This window comes from Hyperolius riggenbachi, chromosome 4, assembly GCF_040937935.1.
Source record: "Hyperolius riggenbachi isolate aHypRig1 chromosome 4, aHypRig1.pri, whole genome shotgun sequence".
Taxonomy (NCBI): Eukaryota; Metazoa; Chordata; class Amphibia; order Anura; family Hyperoliidae; genus Hyperolius; species Hyperolius riggenbachi.
In genome coordinates, this window is record NC_090649.1 from 221902735 (window position 1) to 221923317 (window position 20583).

Here is a 20583-nt window from a genome sequence, read left to right on the forward strand (position 1 = left end):
TAGGTAGCCGCAGGTGTCCTTTAATACTGAGTGTACCTTGGTCTAACATATACTTAGTAGCTAGAGGTGTGCCCAGGTATTAGGCAGTTAGAGGTGCCCCCGAATGAAGGGGAGATCTCGTCAGTGGAATGCCGAGAGCTGGGTGAGTAACCTCTCATTTATGCTCCACTTCAGACTCTGCATAGGGAAGGAGGGAGGGACTCAAGGAGGTTTGTGAGCGGCCTTTCCATCATCAGGTGCCTGTAAGCACGTGCCTACAGTGCCTTATGGTAAATCCGGCCTTGGCCAACACTGTACTTAAATAGCAAAGAAATGAACAGCGCTACTTAAAAACAGATGAGTGCTTACCTGCAAAAAAGTGCACACCCCACTCATGGGATTCAAATACACAATGAGCATACATATGACCTGTCTACCACTTGGAGGATGTTAGTTTCACTAACAATTTGCAATTTGTTAGGTACTTGTCCCTCCCACTGTCGAAGAAGTCTTTCCTCCATGGGAGGGGACCTAACACTAACTAAAACCTACCTATGCATATGCATAGCCTGGGCGCGCTACCAGTAAATTTAAGAATTGCGCAGAAAAAGTGGGATCAGCGCATCACCAGGCCGCCTCTGGATGGCCTCAGCTCAGAGATGCGCTGAGCCCCCCCAGGAACTACAAAACGCACCTTGAACCCAAACAGAGGCTCTGCATATACACCAAAGAAAACTATCAAGTGGGAGCAGCTGACCAGAATTAAATCAAACATAGCAAAGAAATGAACAGCGCTACTTAAAAACAGATGAGTGCTTACCTGCAAAAAAGTGCACACCCCACTCATGGGATTCAAATACACAATGAGCATACATATGACCTGTCTACCACTTGGAGGATGTTAGTTTCACTAACAATTTGCAATTTGTTAGGTACTTGTCCCTCCCACTGTCGAAGAAGTCTTTCCTCCATGGGAGGGGACCTAACACTAACTAAAACCTACCTATGCATATGCATAGCCTGGGCGCGCTACCAGTAAATTTAAGAATTGCGCAGAAAAAGTGGGATCAGCGCATCACCAGGCCGCCTCTGGATGGCCTCAGCTCAGAGATGCGCTGAGCCCCCCCAGGAACTACAAAACGCACCTTGAACCCAAACAGAGGCTCTGCATATACACCAAAGAAAACTATCAAGTGGGAGCAGCTGACCAGAATTAAATCAAACATAGCAAAGAAATGAACAGCGCTACTTAAAAACAGATGAGTGCTTACCTGCAAAAAAGTGCACACCCCACTCATGGGATTCAAATACACAATGAGCATACATATGACCTGTCTACCACTTGGAGGATGTTAGTTTCACTAACAATTTGCAATTTGTTAGGTACTTGTCCCTCCCACTGTCGAAGAAGTCTTTCCTCCATGGGAGGGGACCTAACACTAACTAAAACCTACCTATGCATATGCATAGCCTGGGCGCGCTACCAGTAAATTTAAGAATTGCGCAGAAAAAGTGGGATCAGCGCATCACCAGGCCGCCTCTGGATGGCCTCAGCTCAGAGATGCGCTGAGCCCCCCCAGGAACTACAAAACGCACCTTGAACCCAAACAGAGGCTCTGCATATACACCAAAGAAAACTATCAAGTGGGAGCAGCTGACCAGAATTAAATCAAACATAGCAAAGAAATGAACAGCGCTACTTAAAAACAGATGAGTGCTTACCTGCAAAAAAGTGCACACCCCACTCATGGGATTCAAATACACAATGAGCATACATATGACCTGTCTACCACTTGGAGGATGTTAGTTTCACTAACAATTTGCAATTTGTTAGGTACTTGTCCCTCCCACTGTCGAAGAAGTCTTTCCTCCATGGGAGGGGACCTAACACTAACTAAAACCTACCTATGCATATGCATAGCCTGGGCGCGCTACCAGTAAATTTAAGAATTGCGCCTGGTGATGCGCTGATCCCACTTTTTCTGCGCAATTCTTAAATTTACTGGTAGCGCGCCCAGGCTATGCATATGCATAGGTAGGTTTTAGTTAGTGTTAGGTCCCCTCCCATGGAGGAAAGACTTCTTCGACAGTGGGAGGGACAAGTACCTAACAAATTGCAAATTGTTAGTGAAACTAACATCCTCCAAGTGGTAGACAGGTCATATGTATGCTCATTGTGTATTTGAATCCCATGAGTGGGGTGTGCACTTTTTTGCAGGTAAGCACTCATCTTTTTTTAAGTAGCGCTGTTCATTTCTTTGCTATGTTTGATTTAATTCTGGTCAGCTGCTCCCACTTGATAGTTTTCTTTGGTGTATATGCAGAGCCTCTGTTTGGGTTCAAGGTGCGTTTTGTAGTTCCTGGGGGGGCTCAGCGCATCTCTGAGCTGAGGCCATCCAGAGGCGGCCTGGTGATGCGCTGATCCCACTTTTTCTGCGCAATTCTTAAATTTACTGGTAGCGCGCCCAGGCTATGCATATGCATAGGTAGGTTTTAGTTAGTGTTAGGTCCCCTCCCATGGAGGAAAGACTTCTTCGACAGTGGGAGGGACAAGTACCTAACAAATTGCAAATTGTTAGTGAAACTAACATCCTCCAAGTGGTAGACAGGTCATATGTATGCTCATTGTGTATTTGAATCCCATGAGTGGGGTGTGCACTTTTTTGCAGGTAAGCACTCATCTGTTTTTAAGTAGCGCTGTTCATTTCTTTGCTATGTTTGATTTAATTCTGGTCAGCTGCTCCCACTTGATAGTTTTTCTTTGGTGTATATGCAGAGCCTCTGTTTGGGTTCAAGGTGCGTTTTGTAGTTCCTGGGGGGGCTCAGCGCATCTCTGAGCTGAGGCCATCCAGAGGCGGCCTGGTGATGCGCTGATCCCACTTTTTCTGCGCAATTCTTAAATTTACTGGTAGCGCGCCCAGGCTATGCATATGCATAGGTAGGTTTTAGTTAGTGTTAGGTCCCCTCCCATGGAGGAAAGACTTCTTCGACAGTGGGAGGGACAAGTACCTAACAAATTGCAAATTGTTAGTGAAACTAACATCCTCCAAGTGGTAGACAGGTCATATGTATGCTCATTGTGTATTTGAATCCCATGAGTGGGGTGTGCACTTTTTTGCAGGTAAGCACTCATCTGTTTTTAAGTAGCGCTGTTCATTTCTTTGCTATGTTTGATTTAATTCTGGTCAGCTGCTCCCACTTGATAGTTTTCTTTGGTGTATATGCAGAGCCTCTGTTTGGGTTCAAGGTGCGTTTTGTAGTTCCTGGGGGGGCTCAGCGCATCTCTGAGCTGAGGCCATCCAGAGGCGGCCTGGTGATGCGCTGATCCCACTTTTTCTGCGCAATTCTTAAATTTACTGGTAGCGCGCCCAGGCTATGCATATGCATAGGTAGGTTTTAGTTAGTGTTAGGTCCCCTCCCATGGAGGAAAGACTTCTTCGACAGTGGGAGGGACAAGTACCTAACAAATTGCAAATTGTTAGTGAAACTAACATCCTCCAAGTGGTAGACAGGTCATATGTATGCTCATTGTGTATTTGAATCCCATGAGTGGGGTGTGCACTTTTTTGCAGGTAAGCACTCATCTGTTTTTAAGTAGCGCTGTTCATTTCTTTGCTATGTTTGATTTAATTCTGGTCAGCTGCTCCCACTTGATAGTTTTCTTTGGTGTATATGCAGAGCCTCTGTTTGGGTTCAAGGTGCGTTTTGTAGTTCCTGGGGTGGCTCAGCGCATCTCTGAGCTGAGGCCATCCAGAGGCGGCCTGGTGATGCGCTGATCCCACTTTTACTGTACTTAAATAAAAACTCAAATTTCTACTGATGACTTTCAGAGAGCTGCCACCACCTCACCAACCTGGAGGATTATCTCTCACTGAACTTTTATTACAAGACTGCCAATGAATGTATGAGGAACACGATGCTACTTTTTCTGAAATCTAAGTTACTCTCCAGCCACAAGGGCTGCCCTCATGGACTGCCCGGCCAGCGATGACCATGGGCAGATAGTGGCGTAGCAATAGGGGTTGCAGAGGTAGCCACCGCATCGGGGCCCTCCCTCAAGCACAATATTAGCTCTCTATTGGCCCTGTGCTGTTAATAATCACTTCTATAGATGCTTTACATAGTAATAATCATTAACACACGTTTCCCATCCCCTACTTGCACCTCTGACACTGTGGAAATCCCTGGCAGGTTTTGGTGTGCCCAGAGCTGGAACAAGGTCCTCCAGCACCCAAGGCTGAGACACCAAAGTGCGCCCCTCCATCCTTCCCACCCCAGCCGTCACACACTGATTGCTATTAGACTAAAAGGCACCCCAGGTCCCCAATCCTCCCAACACCTTAATCTCTAGTTATCTGGCTTGCAGTCACTGCCATGTATCCCCTTTTCTTATTTCTCTCTGCTTCATACACAATAGGGTTGGTTCCCACTAAGCGATTTTTCAGCGCTCAGCAAAGCGCTGCTACTAATGTATCCCTATGGATACATTCACACTGCAGCGTTTACAATTTTGACCAATCGCAAACGCTCTGCATGCAGCTTTTTGGGGGCTATTATGCTGTGATTTTTCATCCTATTGAATGCGAATCACAAGCACAAATTGCGCTGGAATCGCAAGATTTTGCCTGCAAATCGTGATGGCGGAGTTGATCGCAGGCAATCGGCGCTCCAAGCACAGAGTGTGAACTAGCCCTTACTGCGCAGGCACAGCCGGACCTGAGCGGGAGCAGTAGGGCCATTCTTGTACAAGGCGGGGAGTGGGACCACAAAAACATGTTGACAAGCCCTTATTGGCTATTTTCCGAGAGTCTGTGCAGGGAGATGGTGGGGACTATGAGGATGGTGTGTGGGGACAGTGGGGGCAATGAGGACATGGGAAGACTCTGGGCTGCTCCCATGCTTGCCTCTACCTAGGTAGTATCCAACTTTGTGTATTTACAGCTTCAGGTTCACTTTACTCTCTTGTTACCCACACAGGCTCATATAACAACATTTCACATGGGGCTTCGCACTCTGAGCTATACCAGCCCACATGGTTCATGGTTTTGGGGGCTCCTGAAGAGAGGGGTGCTGCAAATGCCATAATAAAGCTATCAGAAGAAAAGTAGTTTATTGTTTTAAATGAATAATAAATACTTACCTTTTAATTAATGATCCCACATTAATATTCTCTATGATGATGATTGAAGAACCTCCTGATGGGCATTTGCCCCAGTTTTGCTCCCTTCGCTATGTGATTGCAGCATGTATGGGGGGTTTGCTATTCACCACTACAATCAGCACCATTGGCTCCAATGCAATTTGTGAAACTGGTTCACCAAAAATTTGCGGAAGCACCGGAGGTTTGAAAAAATGACGTCAGACATGTTTTTGCTCATCCCTTTAAAAAAAAAATCCTGATGGGGAAAAACTCATGCATGCTGGGTAGTGATGATAGTAATGTGTTAGTTTTGCTTACACAAAAGCTTACATAAAATTGTGTCATTACTATTATACGCAATTACAGTTTTGAAATTGAATTGATTAGACGTAATCCATTCGTAAATCTCACATGTTTTGTAAAAACCAAAGCAGAAGAAAGTGAGGACAAGTCGAATTTCATTTTCTTTGAAAATACCTAGTAGTTTTTGAGAAAATTGATTAAAAAAACGAAAAGGAAAATGTTTTTTAAACTCGGTAAAATGACGTTTTGTAGTGGTAGACTTTATTACATTGTGTAAACCAATATAAAGTACATAATTATCTAACTGCAGTCTGGGCAAAGATACTCTATTCCCTCTGACTAGAAATGACGTAAAGGACAACTGAAGCAAGAGCAATATGGAGGCTACCACAGGGCCACCATCAAAAATGTTGGGGCCCCTCACACATCATCAGGCCTGGGCCCCCCCTCCCTGGGCCCACCCACTGGTTGCTGTGCCCGCCCACTAGCCACCCAACCCCCATGTCTGTGCGGCGAAAAATGTGCATGGCTCCAACACTAAAGAAATCCGCATGCACAGCGTGACGCAGCAAAAAGTGGGCGTGACCATGTCATGATGTGGGTGGGGCCAAATACTAGCAAAATACAGGTAGTCCCCGGTTAACAAATGAGATAGGGACTTGTAGGTTCGTTCTTATCCTTTACTTGTTCTCTTTTGTCTCCCTCTTTTCTTCCTGTGCCTCTTTTGTCCCCTCTGTCTCACCTCAGTTTGTGCCTCTTTTGTGTCCATCTGTGAAACCTCATGTTCCCGTCTCATCTATTTGGTCCCTGTGCCTCTTTTGTCCACCTCTGTCCCCCCTGTGCCTCTTTTATCCCCCTGTGTTACCTCTCGACCCCTTCTCTCTCAGCTTGTCCCCCTGGCCTAGCCAGGTATAGGTGCCCCCAGTATAGGTATCCAGGCATAGGTGCCCCCAGTATAATAACACACTTCCCTAGGGATCTGCTCCACAACTAGACATGGTAAAGCAGGTAGGGTTTTTGCACAGGATAGGGAGGAGATAGTAGAAGAGCAGTTGGCCTGTCCCATGATGCTTTGCGGTAGCCAGATATACATATCAGGAACGATCTTTAATAAAGCAAACTAGTTTAAGGCTAAATATTTATATTTAATAAAATATAAATACAAAATATTTAGGAGCAAGGCTTCCCTATTGAATCTGTATACCCCAGGAGTTGTAACATTTTAGACTTGTATTGCTGTCACCATAATGTGAACACAGGTTGTATAGTCTGGGACATTGCCAGTAGCTCATCAATCAATTTGGATGTGGGGTGGGGCAGGTAGAGGCCAGTGTCCTTTCATAGGTCTGAGACCAATGGAAGTTGATTATGGTTTCCCTGTCTTGCCTTGAGTGTCAGTATGCCTGTCCTGATGCGCTACGCTCAGTTGATAGGATCCTCCATACTGGCACACCCTGGTGATTGGGGTGTACATTGAGTGCTTGTACCTCTTTTCCGAAAGCCCGGCTGGCTGGTAGGAAGAGCTGGTATAAGTGCTCTCAAGTCATCAGGGAAAACATCCCAGATGGCGCTGCACGTGGCAGTATGCCATCTTTTTCATACTGTAAAAAATAAGTATGTGTATGTATGTATGTATGTATGTATGTATGTATGTATATATATGTCTTTTTCTGGCTGCAGCCAAAGCACATGCGTGCGCACGCAACGCCGCAAGTCCACACTTGCCGCGCATCTGCACAGTAACAAAAAACCTGGGACACAGGGACACTTAGGTTTTATTAGGTAGGATATGTATATGTATATTATACTATACTGTCAATATTCACACTACAACTTTAGAATGTCTAACTAAATGCTGCCCTGTGTGCAGAAAGATGCTCCAAGAGGGGCGGTCAGGTCTACAATAGTTCTTTCTTGGGCCCATAGAGAGTGTTGGCAGCAGAGGGCACACTCACCTGTTCGCTGGTGGGCTCCTCCTCCTGCAGGGTAACGCAGAGAGGAAATTCTGAGTTCAGGTCCGCTGTAAAAACAGATTCATTATGAAATAAGACAGCGATAATAGGCCTGAAGCATTAATCTTTGCTGTGCACTGACAATTCATGGAAAGATTAGTGAGCAATGGAAGAGTGGCAAGAACAAAGCCATTGTTAACAGAAAAGCATAAGAAGTCCCGTTTGCAGTTTGCCACAAGCCATATGGGGGACTCGGCTAACATGTGGAAGAAGGTGCTCTGGTCAGATGAGTCCAAAATAGAACTGTTTGGCCAAAATGCAAAACGCTATGTGTGGCGGAAAACTAACACTGCACATCACTCTGAACACACCATCCCCACTGTCAAATATGGTGGTGGCAGCATCATGCTCTGGGGGTGCTTCTCTTCAGCAGGGACAGGGAATCTGGTCAGAGTTCTTCTTTTTCTGTAGCGTTTCAGCTAGCGGTTTGCGGTTTTGTCTAGCGTTTTTGGTGTAGTAGATTTCCTGTATTGTTACAGTAAAGCTGTTACTGATCAGCTACTGTAACAAAAAACGCCTGGCAAACCGCTCTGAAGTGCCGTTTTTCAGAGCGGTTTGCGTTTTTTCTATACTTAACATTGAGGCAGAAACGCATCCACAATCCAAAAAATACCTCACCCAGGCATTTTTCGTTTCGGCAAAACGCCTCCCGCTCTGGTGTGCACCACCCCATTGAGATACATTGACCAAGCAGATCCGCAGCCGCAAGCGGATCTGAAAACGCTGAAAAAGCCGCTCGGTGTGCACCAGCCCTCAGGGGGCTGAATAATTACGCACACCCCACTTTGCAGTTATTTCTTTGTAAAAAAATGCTTGGAATCATGTATGATTTCCGTTCCACTTCTCACATGTACAGCACTTTGTATTGGTCTTTCATGTGGAATTCCAATAAAATTGATTCATGTTTGTGGCAGTAATGTGACAAAATGTGGAAAACTTCAAGGGGCTGAATACTTTTGCAAGCCCCTGTATAGCCTTGGGTTATTAAAAATAAAAAAGATAAAGAAATACAGGTATGTTAATCATGCTACATGCCAAAATAGGAACTCTTAGGGCTCTTGCACACTGAAAGCGATTCCGATTCAGATTCCGCTTTTTAATCAGTTTTTACATCCGATTCCAATTCCGATTTGCAGTTTGCTCCCTGCACACTGCAAATCTGAATCGGATGTAAAAACCGATTAAAAAGCGGAATCTGAATCGGAATCGTGTGCAAGAGACCTTAAAGAGAATCTGTATTGTTAAAATCGCTCAAAAGTAAACATACCAGTGCGTTAGGGGACATCTCCTATTACCCTCTGTCACAATTTTGCCGCTCCTCGCCGCATTAAAAGTGGTTAAAAACAGTTTTAAAAAGTTTGTTTGTAAACAAACAAAATGGCCACCAAAACAGGAAGTAGGTTGATGTACAGTATGTCCACACATAGAAAATACATCCATACATAAGCAGGCTGTATACAGCATTCCTTTTGAATCTCAAGAGATCATTTGTGTGTTTCTTTCCCCCATGCACTGAAGTTTCAGGCTGCTCTTTTCTTCTTGCAAACAGCTTTGCCCTTGTTTGTAATTCCTCAGTATGTGAAAGCCCAGCCAGCTCAGAGGATGATTTATCCAGCTGATTAGAGCAGCTTCTCTCTTCTCTCTTATCTAAATAACACACAGGCAGTGTGCATAGAGGGGCCAGAAAGGGTGAGTTCATAGCAGAACCACAACACTGAAGAACTTGGCAGCCTTCCAGACACAGGCCGACAAGTCTGACAGGGGAAAGATACATTGATTTATTACAGAGACTGTCATAGTAGAAAGTGCTGCAGTTAGCCAGAACACATTAGAATAGCTTTTGGAACATGTAGGATGATAAAAAAACAGGATGCAATTTTTACGGAGTCTCTTTAAAGTGGACCTGAACTCTTGCACAGGACAGAAGAAAACAGAGAGAAATGCACCCTGCGTGTATTTAGAGAGTTTAGCCTGTCTAATTCCCCCTCATCTGTGTCTAATCACAAGTTGTAATTTGATCTCCCCCCTGTGTCACATGACTGCCACAGCAGAGATGGCAGATAAGCTAATTTGAAAGCACATATGTTGGCTTCCATTAAAGCAGGAAGTAGAAACACTACATATTTATTGTAAGATTTGTATCAGCTGTAACAAAGAAATGTTTTTCTTTAAAGGTTGTTATGCTGTTGTGTATCTTTTAGAGCAGAGACAAAGTTCTGAGTTCAGGTCCGCTTTAAAGCCATCAGTATCAGTTTAGAAATATTAAAAGTTTAAAAAGGTTTGTTCCAAATCTAGGCGGGAATGTTTTTCAAATTCCTTGTAGGCATTCAGTGAGAGAACTTGTTCTTATGTGATTAGCTGATGTTGAATGAATCACTTCAACCCCCTCACCAGCTGCTTTCCGTAGTACAGATTTCCAAGCTTGTAACTGCAATCTTCTTGTAGGGCTGGTGCACACCGAGCGGGTTTTTTGGCGTTTTTGAAGCCGCTTGCGGCTGCGGATACGCTTGGTCAATGTATCTCAATGGGGTGGTTCACACCAGAGCGGGAGGCGTTTTGCTGAAACGCATACTCCCGGGGTGAGGCATTTTTTGGATTGCGGAGGCGTTTCTGCCTCCAATGTAAAGTATAGAAAAAATGCAAACCGCTCTGAAAAACGGCAGTTCAGAGCGGTTTTGCAGACGTTTTTGTTACAGAAGCTGTTCAGTAACATCTTTACTGTAGCAATATATGAAATCTACTACACCAAAACCGCTACCCAAAACCGCAAAATGCTAGCTGAAACGCTACAGAAAAATAAGAAAAAGCGTTTCAAAATCTGCTAGCATTTTGCGGATCTGCTAGCGGGTTTTGGTGTGCCCTAGGCCGTAGAACTAAATCTATGCCCTGAACCAGCAGCGTAGCAATAGGAGGTGCTGAGGTAGCGACTGCATCGGGGCCCTTGGACCAGAGGGGCCCTGAGGGGCCCACACCTCAAGCACAGTTTTAGCTCTATATTGGTCCTCATAATATTCACTTCTATAGATGTTTTGAATAGTAGTAATCATTTACACACAGTTTCCCATCCCCTTCTTGCACCTCTGACACTGTGGTTGTCCTCGATTGGTTTTGGTGTGTTCTAGTGTTCTATCAATTGTTATCTATAGCATGCTTGAGGGGCCCCAATGTTAAATTTGCACCAGGGCCCAGAGCTCCTTAGCTACACCACTGCCCTGAACAATGTGAGACAAACAATATCAACCCTGACCACAAAGTCTGTAGCCTTCAGCCCTGCTGCTGAGTACATTTGAATTCGGCGCTGGTAGACTTGGGCGCAGGATCCAGCTGTTATATGGCTGGTCCTGCTTCTGCACAAGTCCGGCCCGAATTAATTACTATCCCCCCTCCAGGCCGCCATGGATAGTGGGGGAATGAAATAATTCGGCTTCCAGCGCTTGCTGGAAGCCGAATTATTATGATTTTTAAGCAACCTCGGCTGCGTCTTCTGACGGCGCTGACGTTACTCACTGAGCGCCGCTATAGACTGAATCCCTTTATATAGTCTATGGCAGCGCTGGCTGCGCCCAAATCTAGCAGCGCTGAAAAGCACTGATCCGCTGCTGCTTGGATTAAATTACCTTAATCTTGAAACTAAAGTTTTCACAGCAGAAGTCCAGTTTAACCCCCCTGGCGGTAAGCCCGACCTGTGTTCGGACTCCGCTTTGTGTGCTGAAAGCGGTGAGCCCGAACACAGGTCGGGCTGGCTAAAACATGCTGCGCAGTGTCTCTCGGGGTCCCGCATGCTGATCGCGCTGCACAGCGGGACCCAGGCTTCTCCCTCCCGGCCCCCGGAGTCCCCATTACCTGGCTGATCTTCCGGGGACCCGGCGGCCAATCGGTGGCATGGCGCGGAGGTGCGGCGTGACGTCGGGCGGCGGCGTGGGGTCATGGGGGAAGGAGAGAGGGAGTCAGGGGAAAAAAAATAAAAATAAATAAATGACTGTGATTGGACACAGGGGGTAGGGAGGGAGAAGCAACAAAGTATAATATAATAAACAATGTGATTGGCCACAGGGGGAGGGAGAGGAAAAAAATAAAAATGACACAAATGATCTGATTGGCCACAGGGGTAGGGAGGCAGAAATGAAAAAAAAAAAAAAACGACAAGTGATCTGATTGGCCACAAGTAGCATTGAATTGAATACAAGTTAGTTTGTCTTCAATTCAATGTTGCCATTTGCTCTCTGGAGACCGTGGCTGCTGGCTGTTTGATCTGTGAGTTGCTGATTGATTGATTACTGATTATTGGATATCCGTTACTGATTTTTGCCTGGATTTTTGACTATTCTCTCTGCCTTCTCCCTGCACTGATTTTGCCTGGACTTTGATTGATTTACTGTGTACCGATGTTTGCCTGGATTTTGACAACTCTCTGCCTGCCGTTTTCACCAACCTCTGTCTGCCTGTAGTTTGCTATGGCGTCCGCTTCAAGAAGGCAGCTCGCTGCGGAATCGCTGGTGGAGTTGGAGGACAGCGATTTGCAGTCACTGGCGGACTCAAGCAACAGTGACGCACCTGTGGACCTCTCATCCGACCCAGGTAGTGACAGCAATTCCATCACCACGGATGTTAGCGATGTCCGGGTCTGGTGCCCCGTTGACCTTTCTCAGGCACCGCCACCGCCCCCCCCTTTTCCTTTTACTGGGGAGCCTGGCCTGAAGAAAGTGTGTGAGCACAACACCCTGGCCTACCTGCAGCTCTTCTTTGATGAGGCCGTTATTGAGAAGATTGTGGAGGAGACTAATCGTTATGCCACCCAACAACTGGCTGCTCCACGACGCCCCTTCTCAAGAAGCAGGACCTGGGAGCCGGTCACCAAAGAAGATATTTGGCTATTTTTGGGACTTATCATTCTGCAGGGGGTGGTGGGGAAGCCCCTGCAGAAGTGGTATTAGACCACCAACAAAATGATAGCGACCCCGTTCTTTGGTACGGTGATGAGCGAGTACCGGTTTTCGCTCATCATGAAATTTCTCCATTTCGCCAATAACGACACCTTTGAGGAGTCCACTCACCCTGCTCCCAAACTGAAAAAAATCTGGGAAGTGTACGAGATGGTGGTGGAGAACTTCAGGACCACGTATGTTCCAGAGCGGGATATATCCGTGGATGAGAGCCTGATGGCTTACAAGGGGAGGCTGAGCTGGCTGCAATTTATAGCTTCTAAGCGGGCCCGCTTTGGAATCAAATCTTATATGTTGTGTGAGTCTTCAACCGGGTACATCGGAAAGGGAACAAAGTTCAATCCCTGGTTCAGCGACTATGGAGTGGCGACAAGTTCCGTTTTATCACTTGCTGAGCTGTTACTGGACAAGGGATATTGTGTCACCACGGAAATTTTTATTCTTCCCCGGAACTCTTTGAGATCCTCATAAAGCGTCGCACTGATGCCTACGGCACAGTTAGGTTGAACAGGCGGGAGATGCCTACATCTTTTGGGAAGCAGAAATTGAAACCCGGGGACATAGCTGCTTGGCAGAAAGGAAAGATGCTGGCTCTCCGCTGGCGGGATAAAAAAGACGTTTGTCTCCTTTCCACGGTCCACGACACCTGCACTGTTCCCACCAAAACGAGAGGAGGAAAGGAAATACAGAAGCCGCAGGTTGTGGTGGACTACAACCAAACAATGGGTGGAGTGGACAGAACGGACCAAGCAGTGACATTTTATCCCGCAGTCCGCAAGCAGCAGAAGAAGTACTATAAAAAGAAATTCCGACATCTTCTGGAGCAGTCTCTGTGGAATTCTTATATTCTTTACAAGCAGCGCAGTGAAAGGCCAATTACTCACGCGGACTACATATGGAGGATGTGCGAGTGTATTTGTTTGCGGTACCAGACTGCCACAGATGCCAGAACCGGGCGACGTGCCTCCTATGTCGTTAACCCGGAGCGACTCACTGGCCGGCACTTCCCGGAGCACATACCTCCCACTGCCAAAAAAAACACACCCACCAGGACATGTGTGGTGTGCTGCTCCAAGACCGATAAGAGGGGCAAAAAAGTCAGGAAGGAGTCGCGCATCTACTGCCCTGACTGCAATGTTGGACTCTGTGCTGCTCCCTGCTTTAAAACTTATCATACACGGGAGGTGTACTAAGTATACATGTACATAATGTGTATAATTATCTTCTTGCTGCCTTATTTGTACAGTTTTCCTATTTTTTCAGTTTATTGATAAATTTAATTATTTCAGCAAATTTGTGTTCCAGTCTTTTATTTATATGCAGAATGTCTACCAGGCCTCTATTCTGATATATTTTGGTGAGATAAGACTTAAGAATTGGAGGTCTAAAATTCTTGAAAAAAAAAAAATGTACCGCTTTTGACTCCTAATTCCAGACAGAAATGAACCGCCAGGGAGGTTAACACATAAAAGTAATATAATAGCCCTGTGTTAAAGAGTACCTAAGGTAAAAAATGACAGGCTCTGTCTTAAAGTGTACCAGAGATGGTACACTACGCTTACTTTATACCTACCTGGGGCTTCCTCCAGCCCCATGAGCAGCGCTGAGTCCCTCGACGTCTTCGACGGCCCCTCCGTTCTGGAGCTACGACTGCCGGTAATCCGGTCAGTCGGCGCCAGTCTAGGTCTTCTGCGCATGCGTGGCTCGGCTGCGCGGGCACCCCTGCCGTGTTCACATCCCCTGGAGCCTTCTGGACCTGCACAGTACACAGCACCACTGTGCAGGCGCAGAGCACTGTAGTGAATGGGAGCGCGCCCCGGGTAAGTATAAATAAGCGCTAGTGACCCATCTCTGGTTCACTTTAATGAGCATGGATAGGGGGGGGGGGGAGTCACACGGTTAAATAACTACCTGTTCTGACGTCTTCAGGTCACAGGTGAGGCTCCACCCCCCTCCTTGGCAATGCAGCCGCTGCCATGCTTCTAAAGCTGTTTCCAAAGCTCTTCAGAAACCTCAGCCTGCGTTGCTGCAGGTCGCCCCCAGCTTGGCAGCCACCAATTAGGCTGCTAGGCTGGGAGCAGGCTGAGGCTAGGCAGATGGGAGTAGCCCAGCTTCAGCAGAGATTTACAAAAAAAACAAACGAGTCGAAGCCCATTCACTTACAAAACAAGTAAGTATTTAACCCCGCGACCTCCCCCCATCAGTTCTCATTGAGACAGAGCCTGTTATGACAGGGTCTGTCATTTTTACCTTACTTACGCTTTAGAGAAATGCAAACACGGGTCCTGCAGCATTTTTGAGGCGATTCAGCCTCAATGTTAAGTATAGGAAAATTGGAAAATCACTCTAAAAAGCGCTGAACAGATCGATTTTTGAAGCACTTTTTTGGTACAGTTGTTATCAGGGCCGGGCCGAGGCATAGGCTGGAGAGACTCCAGCCTCAGGGCGCAGTGTAGGAGGGGGCGCAGAATTCACTCAGCTGTCATTCCTAATTGTGTTTGAAGCAGAAAGAAATAATACAAGGGGATACATGGCAGTGACTGCAAGCCAGATAACTAGATATTAAGGTGTTGGGGAGGTTGTGGGCCCTGTGGCGCCTCTTAGTCAATAGCAATCAGTGTGTGATGGCTGGGGAGGCAGGGATGGAGGGGCGCACTTTGGTGTCTCAGCCTTGGGTGCTGGAGGACCTTGTCCCGGCTCTGGTTGTTATAGGTGAAACTAAAAAAACAACGGCTACAACAAAACGCTCCAAAAATCACTAGGCATACCTTAAAAAATCGCTAGGCACATACCTGAAATTGCTTTGAAAAAATGCTTCAAAAAACGCCTAGCGTTTGCGATTACGCTAACACTTTTAGGTATGCACCTGCCCATAGTCTGCAAAAAATTGCATTATTTTGCTTAGTCACACATGCCACATAGAGGCTCTCCTGAATTTATATGTGACCTAAGTCTGGCCCTATAACATGCATAATGCAACATGCAAGAATACAGTACATCAACCTATGAAAAGATTGAGAGCACATATTCTAATGTCCTCTCTTGAAGGGAAGCTGAAGCAAGAAGTATATGGGGCCTGCCATTTGTATTTACTTTTAAACAATACTAGTTACCTGGCAGCTTTGCTGATCTATTTGGCTGCAGTAATGTCGGAATCACACCAGACATAAGCATGCAGATAATCTTGTCAGATCTGACAATAATGTCAGAAACAGCTGATCTGCTGCATGCTTGTTCAGGGTCTATGGCTAAAAAGTATTAGAGGCCGAGGATCAGCAGGATAGCCAGCAACTGGTATTGCTTAAAAGGAAATAAATATGGCAGCTTCCATATTCCTTTCACTTCAGGTGTCCTTTAAGACAGATAAGGTCCAATCAAATTCACTTTTTCTCCTAGGTGGTATTTTACATATTATCAATAAAATGCATTTTAAACCACTGGCAAGAAAAAAATACTCAGAATAATTTGACATATTGAAACTATTTCACCTACTTTTTGGTATTTTATTTCAATTGCAAAATGCTGAAAAGTTATTTTAAACAGAACATGAAAATGATCTCTTTGGAGAAACCTTAAGAGAAAAAGTGCAATGGATCAGTGTTATAATTCCCTGCGCACGGTATGCAGCCATAGCTTGCACAGTTAAATTATGCTTGGCTCCAATAGTGTAAAGAGCGCTTCGTTACACTTAACAAGCGATCCACTGAACCCATCTGGACCCCGGCGGGTCCGGTAGCTTCAAAGTATGATATTCCTGCACTATGATTGGCCCTGTAGGCTGCCTATCACTTGAAAGTCAGGCTATTGGGCCAATCATAGTGCAGGAATATCATACTTTGAAACTACTGGGCCCGTTGGGCTCCGGGTGGGTTCAGTGGAGTGCTTGTTAAGTGTAACAAAGTGCTCTTTAAACTATATGAGCCCAGCATAATTTAACTGTGTGCGCTATGGCTGCATAGCGTGCGCAGGGGATTATAGGCCTGTGCAGAACACTCCAGGCTACGTGAGCACGATCATGAGCGGAGCGGCCTTGCGCTCACGCAGGCACAGTAGATGCTGACCTGGCGAGGTCAGCATCTGCAACAGAGGGGATCTAGGGACACCAGAGCTGCAGCAAGGGACAGATAGCCTGCCAGGGGCTGGAGGAAGCCCCCGTTTTTTGTTTTTGTGTATCTGGATTTCCGAGGTGAAATCAGTACGGTATGTACTTTTTTACTTACCTGGGGCTTCTTCCAGCCCCTAGAAGTGCCTGTGTCCCTCACTGTAGCTGTGGTCTTCTCCGGTGTCCCTGCAATGGATCAGCGACCAAGACCTGGAATTGATGAATGCTACTGCAACAGTACATGCACGTGAGCAGAGCTCAGAATGGCACTGAGAACAACACCAGAGGCTTAAAACACCAGTTACTCACAGTCACAGACAGAGCAGTCACTTCAATTAAGCATAGCTCCTGCATGAGTCTGTGCATGCCTTCTGCCATACAAAGCCAACAGGACAATAAGTTTCTTACTTTAATAACTCAGAGGCATGGCAGAAGACTCCACTGTATGACTGTATGCCAACTCAGCAAAGATAGCACAAGTGGGCATCAAGAGTTGTATGTATAAGCTGGTGGACTGTTCTTGATGCTCTTCAGGCATGCTATGCAGGCACAGTTCTGTTCCAATAGAATCACTTTAGTGGCAGATGGTCTGGGACAATTTTTGATAATTCAGGTGGTCAATATAATCATTTTCTGCTATATACGACTGTTTACTGGGAGAAAGTGTGGGAGTAACAGAGAGATGTATTCATTGATGGAAGGGGGATATTGAGGGGCTGGAAGGGGAGGAACGGGAGAGTGCCAACCAGGACTATCTGACTAGCTTAGCATCGGCTTGAGATAGGCTGATCTTCCTAAAAATCATACACACGGTCTATTTCACCTCAGCATGACTGCAGAAGCTCTATCCCTAGGCATCACCCAATTGCACTAGATTTGGGCTTATGTCTGGTATTTTCCTCCACATTTGGGTGTGCCCAGGGATTCAAAGATTCTGGTCGGGGTTGAATAGATCCATGGAGGTGTTTGATATACCTGAACTATTAACACACAGTTATTTTAAAGGGTATTGTGGATCTGGATTATATTAACAGACTCCAAAAAACACTCATAAAGGCCTGTTTCCGCTAGCCGGATGCTTACAGCCACAGGTGTCTTTCGGAAGTCCAGGTGCGGTTGACAATCACTGCTGATGGAAATATGTGTAGAAATCTGCAGCATGCAATCCATATTTTACCCCGCAGCACATCGCTCCTCAATGGCTCAACTGCATTCCATAGAAACTACTCCATTGATATGCATTGGTTGCAGAGCCATTGCAGGAAATCACAATATGCATTTGGATGTAGTGGAACTGGGCCATAAGTTTACAATGCCATTATGCCAAGTGGGAAATTTTATTCAAATGGAATAGTGCAGAATCTCCCTCTCACCAAAATTGGATGCAGGCAGTAAATCAATCTCTGCCTCTTTATTCCTCAATTTTTACTTTTTTACATTTTTTCCATGTTACAAAGTACTATTACCAGGGCCGGGCCGAGGCATAGGCTGGAGAGGCTCCAGCCTCAGGGCGCAGTGTAGGAGGGGGCGCACAATTCATTCAGCTGTCATTTCTAATTGTGTTTGAAGCAGAAAGAAATAAGAAATGGGAATACATGGCAGTGACTGCAAGCCAGATAACTAGATATTAAGGTGTTGGGGAGGTTGTGGGCCCTGTGGCGCCTCTTAGTCTAATAGCAATCAGTGTGTGATGGCTGGGGTGACAGGGATGGAGGGGCGCACTTTGGTGTCTCAGCCTTGGGTGCTGGAGGACCTTGTCCCGGCTCTGACTATTACCGTCTGCCACTAAGATTACAGCACACCTTTAGTTAATGATCCTTAATATCTAGATTATAATTTTCAACAATTTGTTGACTTGTGTTGATACACTGAACTGGATTTAATTAAGATATACAGTATTTGATATGACTTTCATTCTATATTTACTAGATTGTCAGATACTCCATTGATGTATGACGCAATTATATGTATTTGTATTATACCTCAATATTCTTTATTCATAACTTTTGCATACTATCTTTGATACATTTTAATAAATTTTACTGTAAAAAAAAAAAAAAAAAAAAAAGATATTTTCTGGTCTTATCCTGCTGCAAGAAGAGTGCAATTCAAACTGAGTACAAAACTAAGTTGTTGAATCTAATGTCTAGGGGCCGGATCACACGGAGGGTTGTACGAAGTTTAACGCTGGCCATGGCACTCATCGTTAAGCGCTGCCCATTCCAGTTGAATGGGCAAAGCTGCTACCATTGTCTCCTGCCATTAACATGAATGCCGAGTTCCAATCCCGATTTCCCCAATCCTTAGAGGCGACCCGGGTTGCTTCCAGGGTCGTTTAATGCCACACTCCCGTGTCCCCCTGTGGGGGGGAAAAAAACAACCAAAATCCGCCTAAAGCTTTTCTGCTTGCTTTATGAAAAGCATTCAGACAAGATGCTGGGCGGCTGGTTCAGACGCCCGTCCAAACCAGTCATAACTTGGTAGCTTCGGGTGATAAGCATTCACACCCTCCCTTATGAAGAGGGGTCATCATGTGGGAGTCAGTATAAGCAGGCTTGAGTGAGCTGCAGGTTATTTATTGCAGGATAAACACAGAAGAAATGCACTTTCAGTGTCATAAACAATCTGTCATTTTATTGAACACTTTACATTACAGGATAGTGAGTGTTAGGGCCCGTTTCCACTTGTGCAGTGCAAATTAGTCGCAGAAAACGCAAAAACAAATTCACACGCGGCTGCGAATTTTACCACTAATTCGCGGGTGTTTTCGCATATGTTAATGAGTATGTGAATTTAACCATGTCAGTGCCTGTGTGCTTTTACACTGATTTTATGCAAAAACGCCCGCGAATTCGTGGTAAAATTTGCGGTAAAATTCTGCCGTGCAGATTTTTTCTGCACAGAAAAACGCTCAGAAATCCTGACAAGTGGAAACAGTCCCATGCCCATTCACTTGTATTGTCTATTAGTGATGTCGCGAACCTTCGATTTTTCGGTTCGCGAACCCAGTTTGCGAACTTCCGCGGAAGGTTCGGTTCGCATAAAAGTTCGCGAACCGCAATAGACTTCAATGGGGAGGCGAACTTTGAAAAATAGAAAAAATTATGCTGGCCAGAAAAGTGATGGAAAACATGTTTCAAGGGGTCTAACACCTGGACCCCCAGGTGGCGGAGTGGGATAGACACCAAAAGTCCCGGGGAAAAATCTGGATTTGACGCAAAGCAGCTTTTTAAGTGCAGAAATCACATTGAATGCTACATTGCAGGCCTAAAGTGCTTTCAAACATCTTGCATGTGTATACATCAATCAGGGAGTGTAATTAGAGTACTGCTTCACACTGACACACCAAACTCACTGTGTAACGTACCGCAAACAGCTGTTTGCATAGTGTCGGCCGTGCTGGACTGGTGCGCAACATGGCCAGAGTGCAGGCCGTGGCAGTTTTCCAGCCCATATGGTCGCCGGGCTGTGGTAGCTCAATGATAGAACAGTGACTGTCCAGCTGATCAAATTTGGTCTGTTCACAATGAAGCAACGACCTTATTATCTTCTTGTATATAGGTAGGCATAGGTAGGAGTCCCAGTATAGGTAGGTAGGCATAGGTAGGAGTCCCAGTATAGGTAGGTAGGCATAGATAGGTGCCTCAGTAGTTAGCTAGGCATAGGTAGGAGTCCCAGTATAGGTAGGTAGGCATAGGTAGGTCCTCTAGTATAGGTAGGTAGGTGTCCCCGTATAGGTAAGTAGGTGCCCCAGTAGTTAGGTAGGCATAGGTAGGTGTCCCAGTATAGATAGTTAGGCAGGGCCTGGCTGGCACAGTAATAACAATTACCAAGGTCCAGCTGCAACAGATAGGGCTGTATAATGTCAGTGTCAGTGAGCAACACACAAAAAAAAAAAAAACACACACACACATCAGGAAAACATTAGCTCTCAAAAGAGCTGTTGAGGGGTGCTATTTTAGCAATAACAATCAGCCAGGAGCAAGCCAAGAGCCTAACTAATCTTTCCCTTGGAGAAAAAATCTGCAGCAGCTCTCCCTAGTCTGTCTATTTGCAGCAGGCACACGAGTGAGTGTCATGGCCGCCCGGAGCCTGCCTTATATA

The 20583-nt window shown here is 45.7% G+C and overlaps 1 long non-coding RNA gene across 1 annotated transcript in view; it reads right to left on the minus strand.

Moving 5' to 3' along the window:
• The window catches only part of LOC137571775 (uncharacterized), a 46840-nt gene extending 32400 nt beyond the window's left edge, over window positions 1-14440 (minus strand). Inside the window, exons 1-2 of the long non-coding RNA XR_011031431.1 lie at window positions 14289-14440; window positions 7378-7442 (exon numbers count right to left, since the gene is read on the minus strand). This is a non-coding gene — a long non-coding RNA (uncharacterized lncRNA). The remainder of the gene's footprint in view (window positions 1-7377; window positions 7443-14288) is intronic.
• Between the last annotated feature and the right edge of the window lie 6143 nt (window positions 14441-20583).